The following is an 8,659-nucleotide window of genomic DNA, read 5'->3' on the forward strand; positions in this document are numbered from 1 at the left end:
TCCCTACAACACACAACACAACATGACTGATGGGAGAAAACAAGAGTACGAGCATCACTTCCTGGGTGTTGAAGTGGATTTTCAATTGTTTAGAAACCAAAGGCTTGTTTTAAAGAAACTTTTAAAATGGGATTAAGGGAATGATGTGTTTGCACTGCAGTTTATATCCAACAACATCAAGCAGTTGAAACTAGGAGTTCATGTTACTAACAGCTCACCTCTCTGCATCAGACACAGGCTGGACTTTAAAACTAATGGGGGCAGCTCTAGACCGGTCACTCTTTAGGGACACACAGCTGGGTGGAGGTTCAGGTTGGTTCCTGTGAAAAATGATGGAGCAGTGATCATAGTATCATAGTTTAGTATCCAGTTGTGTGACATCTAAATTTCAACCTCTGATTAAAATAAATAGTTAAAAACAGCCAAATGTGTGTTAAAACCAGATAAAATGACAGTTACAGCTGAGCCTGTGTGTCCTTTAAGACACTGCTCTGCTACAGAGATGCATTTTAGAATCCAGGAAAATCATTTAAATAAGAGATATTAGTTCATGTTACTAACAACTCACCTCTCTGCAGCAGAGACTCTAAAATGAATGTAGCGATGATTGGACGTGTCACTCTGTAAGGACACAGAGCTGGGTGGAGGTTCAGGTGGGTTCCTGTGAATAATGATGGAGCAGTGATGTGAGTGCTGAGCTGTGACATGGAGAAGAGTCATGGACAGTTAGAGATGGTCATCTCACCTCTGAGCTTTGGTCTGGCTCTCATGTTCCCCACACAGAGTGCTTTTAGAGGGAGGGACTCCCTCCTCTCTATCCTCACACTGATCCATGCTGTTCAATTCAGCTCACACGCACTTTCTACCTTCACCTGCAGAGGAATATGGGCTCAAATTGTGGTCATAAATATTTTGTACTTGTAAATCAGTTTTGTACTTGTAAATCAGGACTTGTATGTGTAAAAAGAATTTGTGTGTGGACTTAGCCAAAAAATACGTGTGAATCACTACAAGTTACAAGTACAAATTTTGACCCTATTTTTCTTCCTTTCATCTGATTGGTCAATGTCATGTCAATCACAAATTTAACTTCCAATCAGAGAACAAATGGGTTTGGCTATTGGAGGGTGCTCTGTAATCAACCTCAAAAACTGTATTTTTGAATGTGTACTCCACATTCAAATTGCACAAACACTGGGGAGTTTGCCCGATGGCGAGCGTTTGGTGGCCAGTTCTTAATATACGGGGCCTGGCCGGACACAGCCCAAAAAGGGGACATGGGCCCATCATCTGCAGGAGGCACCGTGGAGGACAGGTGCATTGTGTGCCGGGTGGCGGCCAGGAGCAGAGGCCCTGGCGGACTGATCCCCGGCTGCCAAGACTGGCAGTTGGGACAGGGAATGTCACCTCTATGGTGGGGAAGGAGCCTGAGTTAGTGCGTGAGGTTGAGAGGTACCGGCTAGATATAGTCGGACTCACCTCAACACATGGCTTGGGCTCTGGAACCAGTCTCCCGGAGAGGGGCTAGACTTTGTCTCAGTCTGGAGTTGCCTCTGGTGTGAGAGGCGGCGGGCTGGGTTGGGTATTCTAATATCCCACTGACTGCCTGTACATTGGGGTTCTTCCCAGTGGATAAGAGGGTTTGTTCCCTGCGCCTTGTGGCCGGGGAACAGGTCCTGACTGTCATCTGCGCTTATGCGCTGAGTGGCAGCTCAGAGTACCCAGCCTTCTTGGAGTCCCTGGGTCGGGTGCTGGAGGGAACTTCCCCTGGTGATTCTGTTGTCCTATTGGGAGACTTCAATGCTCACATGGGCAATGTCAGTGAGACCTGGAGGGGAGTGATTGGGAGGAACGGCCTCCCTGATCTGATCCCGAGTGGTGTTTTGTTATTGGACTTCTGTGCAAACCACAGTTTGGCCATAACGAACACCATCTTTGAATGTAAAAGTGTCCATAAATGCACATGGCACCAGCAATGTTCCCTCTAATGTTTCATGTGTCTGAGCAAACACACAAACTCCCTGAGCGTCCCTTGGACCACTGTGAGCGACATCAGACGTGTGCACTGTGGTCACGCCAGCATCAAATCCATCCAGGTTACATGTTTAATTAAAATAATCAAATTACAGCATTTACATTTATGTTAGACTACTTTTAATTACCTGCTTTAGCCCACTTACAATGAAAATTTAAAAAAAAAATTTGTTTGTGACCTGTGTAGTATGTTAACACTATTGGAAGGAAAAATAACTTGAACTCCAATTTTGAAAACACAACTTTTTTTTATAAAGCTCTGATTTGTATTATCCAAAATCAGAGCAAAATAAAGTATATAATGACCAATGTTAGACAATTAATTGTATAGTTACTTTTTCAAAAAAGTAACTGGGTTTTGCAAACAACAATGTTTTTTTTTGCCGCTATTTACCTGAAAATGCAGCCAAGGTTTTGTTTTTGGTCACAGGCAGAGAGTGCTTTTGAGCGTTTTCCTTATAAAATGCAATTTTTACCGTTTCTTCCTGCAATAAATATACACAATGATAGTATTCAGGAAAAGAACAAAAATCAAAATCAAATCAATTTATTTATGTTGCACTTTTCACAGGAAAAAACCACAAAGTGCTTCACAGTAATATAAAACAGAAATACCTATATATCTTCTTGCTCTTGGCGAAGGCCGTCACACTTTTCTCCTCTCCTCCTCTCCTCTCCCTTAGCTTCCCTGCTTAGCTTCTTGTCCTTGTCTAGTCTCGTGTTTTTTGTATTACTTTTCCCTGGAACACTCTCTCACAGTCTGTTCTCTAAAACCTAAAAGAGAATTATGGATTTGATCAACTGGTCTCTGAATGCAATTGACACCCCTTTCTCAACGAGAAGTCTGGGCTTGGGTGAGCCTGAGTGCTGAAGATATCTACCTATTCGGAACCATGATAACAGGGTTCTTGCTGATCAGAGATGGCTTGGCCCTGGCTTATCGAAGAATTAAGGAAGCGGAACCGGCTGTTCAAACCCCCACAAGGCTGCCCGCTGGGATTGAAATGATGGGACGAGGCCTGAGTTTCTCAAAATGGACTCGTTGAGTGCAGCACGGATAAGATCTTGGAGAAGCTCACGGCTGCTGTGAATACTCAGAATAAGACCTCTGAGTGCAAACTGGATTACATCTGGAGGGGCTCACTCGAAATAACACCTTTGAGCGCAAATTGGATCACATCTTGGGAAGCGCACTGCGGTCGTGAGTTCTCAGAACCTGCTCTTTGAGCACAAGAATGACAACATCACGGAGCGTAAGTTTGGATAACATCATAGGAAGCTCACGGCTCTACAAAAGGAGATTGAGAGACCAGTGTTGGACAGCTTTGAAATTCATTTGAGTTGTTCGCACTAAAGTAAAAACCACCATCACTTTATGCGGCTACCACTTCGGCGCCAGTTGCGGTCTCAAGGCTGGAGCAACAACAACACCCTGATAACGACTGTGTTGTGACTGTTCTTCCCATTCCATGCAAGGCCACCTGGGCTGGCTGGAAGACTGTTTACTTAGCCTGGCAGGGCGAAGGACACTGTCTCAGCTGAACTCTGGACACATACACACACATGCACACAGACATATACACATGCAGATTTACACTCATCCCCCTCCCCCCTCCAAACGCCTTCAACGCTTATTCCCTTCCGATGCTGACGGTGGATCAAGGAGACCAGCGCATAGGCTGCAGGCCCGGATGTACTGTCTACATCGGCTGTGTCTCACCCTTTACCCATCCCTGTTGCTTGTCATGTGTTTCTTTGGTGTATTAAGAGTTTTTTCATGTGCTATGTGCAGAGGTGTTTTTTTCTGTTCTCAAACTGATCTCCTTGTTGGAGCTCAGTCTGGGGGGAGTTATTTTTTTCTCCTTATCTTTCCTCATGTTGTGCTTTTTCCATTGTTATACCCCTCTGGCCTGTCTTCCCCATGTGATGTTTTTGTGTAATGTATGTATGGTCGGAGGGTAAGATGGCGCCGCCATTGCGTGCAATAGGTCGGCAGCCTTATGAAATTTCCCCTTGTGGGACTAATAAAGGTATATCATAAAATACATTAATAAACAAACATACAGCACAAATCTAATTAAAAGCCAATCTAAATAAATGAGTCTTAAACTGCTTTTTAAAAGAATAAATACAATCAAGCCAACATAATGATGGAGGAGAGAGCATTCCACAACCTGGGGGCCACCGCTCTAAAAGGTCTATCACCTCTGGTCTTAAAATGAGTTCGTGGGACTACCAACAGCCTTTGATTAGATTATCTCAGGCCAAAGACCACAAACTAGAAACACAAGAGATGCACTCTGAACAACTATTAATAATAATTCAAAGCTTCAAACGCTAAAAGAAAAATCCAATCAAGTCCACTGATTAAAAACACAAAGACATGGAAAAGCTGCCGAGTCCAAATATTTCCTGCAAATTATGACTCAAGTAAAACCCTCCACATGCAGATATATGAATGCAGATTTCTTAAGAACAGACTGAGTTTATCTGATTGTTTCCAGTTAAAAAAGATCAATGATACATCAGATCACTGATCAATGTGTGATGTATCTAAAGTTTCATACAGATCCATTTAAACTGTTCATCACAGTAACAAATGTTTCAGTGCCGAGTTACTGACTGATAACCAGTGTGGATTCAGTCAGTCAATAATCTATAATCATGTGGATTTGCAAACCCAAGACTGATCAAAGTTTGTCCTGAGATAAGAACATCAGGTCCAAACATCACAGAGTAGAAACAAACAGTCAACCTGTTAAAGGAGGAAACAAAGCAAACTTACAGTGTCCAGGTGTGGAGTGGAGCTTGTTGTTCGCATGTGTGTTTGGAGAAACTAAACACGGACACACAGCTGAGCTGCTTCCTGGAAGGACCCAGCAGGACAGGTGGGAGGGGCTTAGCAGGAGCAGTCGAATTCACTTGACTGGACACTGGAACATTTCTCTGTTTTCTTCCTCTTTTATTTGCATTAAATTTGCATTTGAAGTTTGCCTCTGTGTTCAGATGTGACTGACTTCTTCTTTTTGACTGTCCTGTTGAATGTTCATCTCTACTATTTGTCACACACATGATATCATCTTCACTAATTTGACTTTTAGACCTCAGCGAGTATGTTTCTGTTCACACATAAAAACAGAAAAGTTTGAACAGAGAGTGTAATGAACAGAAGTAATTTTTACTTATTTACAAGCTGATATTAAAAACCTTGATTTATGGAAACAATATAAATGTTCCTTTGGTCAAGAAAAATCAAATGAGGCAACATTTTCATAGACGTTGATCATTGTACAGACTTTACTGAATGGGTAAAAAAAAATATTTATTTTAATTCTATGTTGCCTTCAAACTGGTCAGACTGGCTTAGAGTTTAGAGACATGAAACCTTGTTGTAACTGCAGTAACACAGAGCTAAATGAATTCATATGGACTGAAATACACACACAAAAAACAGTTTTACTGCAATAACAGCTCCATAAGGTAACTCCCATTCCCAGCAACACACCCACTGTGTTTTAGGTGGACTGGATGAAGAGTTGTCAATAAGAACAAACAGATGAAGGTGAACGAATGCTCAAACATGTGAGATAAAGGCTCTGTACTTGTGCTGGTAGATGTCTGGGTCTGGGCTAATGTGGTTCTGATGTACAGGTCATCCATAGACAGCCATGCAGCACCGCGTACCTCATCACTCCAATCCTGTTTTTAATCTACAAGGAAACCAAGAAGGCTCACTGCTCTGTGCAAGCAAATATGTTTTTGAAAGGTGTCGTGATTTCCTCAAACTACCAGTCTTTTACATCTTAGATTAGATTAGATTAAATTAGATGGAACTTTATTAATCCCTCGGGTGGGTTCCTCCGGGAAATTCCGTGTCCAGTAGCAAAGCACCGAAAGAAGTTGCATGTTACAGATACATTAAGGGGAATGAGAGTAAGGATATAAGCATAAATACACCATATATACACATATACACATATATAGATACAGAATATGCAATATGGATAAACAGGATTGCTCATTTGAGTGAGTATATTGCACAGTGATTATTGCACAGTCGAATATAATAAAAGACAAAACAAAAAAACAAATATTACAAATATTGCACACTGTGGAAAATCACCTACATCTCAGTTGTTCCCGCCCTCCCTTGTCCCCCTGTTTCTCCTCCCTCTCCCCTCCAGTGAGGAGTTAAACAGTTTGATGGCGTGTGGGACAAAGGAGTTTTTGAGTCTGTTGGTTTTTGACTTCGGGAGAAGCAGCCTGTCGCTGAATAGGCTCCTCTGATTGTTTACGACCGTGTGCAGAGGATGCCCAGCATTGTCCATAATGTCCATCAGTTTCTTTAAGGTCCTCTTCTCTGCCACTGTCACCAGAGTGTCCAGCTTCATGCCAACCACAACGCCAGCCTTCCTGATTAGTTTCTCCAGCCTGGATGAGTCCTCCTTTGCTGTGCTGCTCCCCCAGCACACCACAGCATAGAAAAGTACTCCTGCAACCACCAACTGGTAAAACATCCTCAGGAGCTTCCTGCAGATGTTGAAAGACCTCAGCCTCCTGGGGAAGTACACTGTAAAAAAAAGTATTGTAGAATTTACGGTGAATTACTGGCAGCTGTGGTTGCCAGAATTTCACCGTGAAAAATAAATTGTAAATGTAGAACACAAAACGGTATCCTATTTTGGTAACCTTAAATTTTACAGTAAATAATAATAATTTTTTTTACAGTAAATGACTGAATTTAAACATAAATTCATGTGAAAACAACAGACATTCCGTTAACCTGATTACAGTCTTACTTTGCTAAATATAGTGAAACTGTATAAAATAATACGGTATCATACCTAAAAAGTTGAATTTTACAGTAAATAACTGGCAGCTGTGGTTGCCAGAATTTCACCGTGGAAAATATAGTGATAATGTAGAATATATAACGGTATTGATAGGTTTCTAGCTTGAACCTATTCGCTGGAACGTTGAAGGCAATTTAATTACACAGCAAGCAAGACATGGAGTAGGCAAGTTCTTATGTTTCACGTGCACGGGAGAGAACTGGACAGGCGCCGTTCCTTCGCCTGACCTCAGTTGCTCTCTCCGCTCTCACGTAACACTGCTCTTTTATTGTGGTTCCATGAATATGCATAGGTTCATCTTACATAGGTATACATGTGAACATAGGTATACATGTGTGTGTGTGTGTGTATGGGGTCAAGATGTAACCCCAGGAAGACTCCCCAAGCTGGTGCCAGGAGTCTAGCGGTCCATCTAAACAAAAGGCTCTTAGACTCAAAAAGATATACGTGTGTTTGCTATACCATATATCAGCAAGAGAAGATACGACCTCTCATAGGAGACGTGTGATCTATACCAGAACACTCTGAGGAGGAGTGAACGCACTCCCCTATTCATGCTACACAGAGTTGTTACAGACCTCCTAGGATGAGACATTCTTTCTATCTACAAATGATTATATACTTCTAAGCATATATGAGTAGATATTTCTAAGCATAAATGGCAATAAACAATACAACTCTAACATTTCCCCCCTTTTGACAATTATGCTAGAAAAGTACCCAGTTATGAATACGTCGTGTCTGACAGTGTCAATGCAAACATTTTTATACTCAGCATATGTCAAGGTACACAGTCTGACAAATGTATTAGAAGTTATCCAAGTTCTCATTGATCTCATTCAATGGTAAACTGCATCCTACAAGCAAACAAATGAATTGTTAATGGTCAAAAGAGAAATTAACATTTTCAAGATCACTCCAGCTTGGTGGTGCTCCTCTGAAAGACATGTAAATCACACGTCTCTCTGCAGAGTGGTTTAAGTTCTGCAGGGCATCATAAATGTCTCTTCCAGTTGTTCCCATCACTGTCCATAGGACCAGAGTCCAAATGTATGTAGAATAGACATTCAAACATACCAGTTGAGTTTGTTGTTTGTCACCATGGGTCTCAGCTATCTTGAAAGCTGCAGACCTCTTCAGCACTCTAGTTTTATGGCCTCTGCCAACCCCCATCACCTCACTTCAGGCCTCCGTCCTGTGGGGGATATTTACGACTCCTCCATTGTCCATTCTCTCTGCAGGAAAAATCCTCTGTGGAAAGGATGCTGGATCCAGTTGTCTTACTGCTGTTATGATCCCAGCACTCTTCAGTGTGCCATCGTATGCACAGTACAGTGACACAGCATTAGGTGATGGTCATAGGAAACTGCTATCATCACCACCATAGCTTCTGGTTCCTGTGCTTTTCACAGAATCATGATGCCATCCTCGAACTCCGCCTGCGTTGTCGGTGGAGCTTGGCATGCTTATCCTTCAGGTGCCCGTCCGTTGTCCACAATCTCCTCTGTTGGCCTCTGGAAAGCCCCCTTGGCACAGCTCTCATTCCAACGCAGCTTTGTGGTCCTTGCTGTGGCTCCAAAGTCTGATCTCATGATGGGCCCCAAACAGCTCGACCTTTGACCTCAACCACTGCCTTGGCCGTCAGCTATGCCTGGAAGGGGTTCGCTTCTCACTGGGCCTCAGAAGATTCCTTTCAGCAATACTTTAACTGCTGCACCTGTATTTCCTTGCTAGGAGGAAAAACCTATTTGGAAAGCATGTCAATCATCATC

The 8,659-nt window shown here is 42.5% G+C and overlaps 1 long non-coding RNA gene across 1 annotated transcript; it reads right to left on the bottom strand.

Annotated features, from left to right (window-relative positions):
* Positions 1 to 224: 224 nt before the first annotated feature.
* On the bottom strand, positions 225 to 784 carry LOC120438222. The gene is made up of 3 exons (XR_005611734.1): positions 746 to 784; positions 569 to 661; positions 225 to 320 (listed from the first exon to the last, which is right to left on the bottom strand). It is a non-coding gene; the product is annotated as an uncharacterized LOC120438222 (long non-coding RNA).
* Between the last annotated feature and the right edge of the window lie 7,875 nt (positions 785 to 8,659).

The sequence above is a fragment of the Oreochromis aureus genome, linkage group 3 (assembly GCF_013358895.1).
Source record: "Oreochromis aureus strain Israel breed Guangdong linkage group 3, ZZ_aureus, whole genome shotgun sequence".
NCBI classification, from domain to species: Eukaryota; Metazoa; Chordata; class Actinopteri; order Cichliformes; family Cichlidae; genus Oreochromis; species Oreochromis aureus.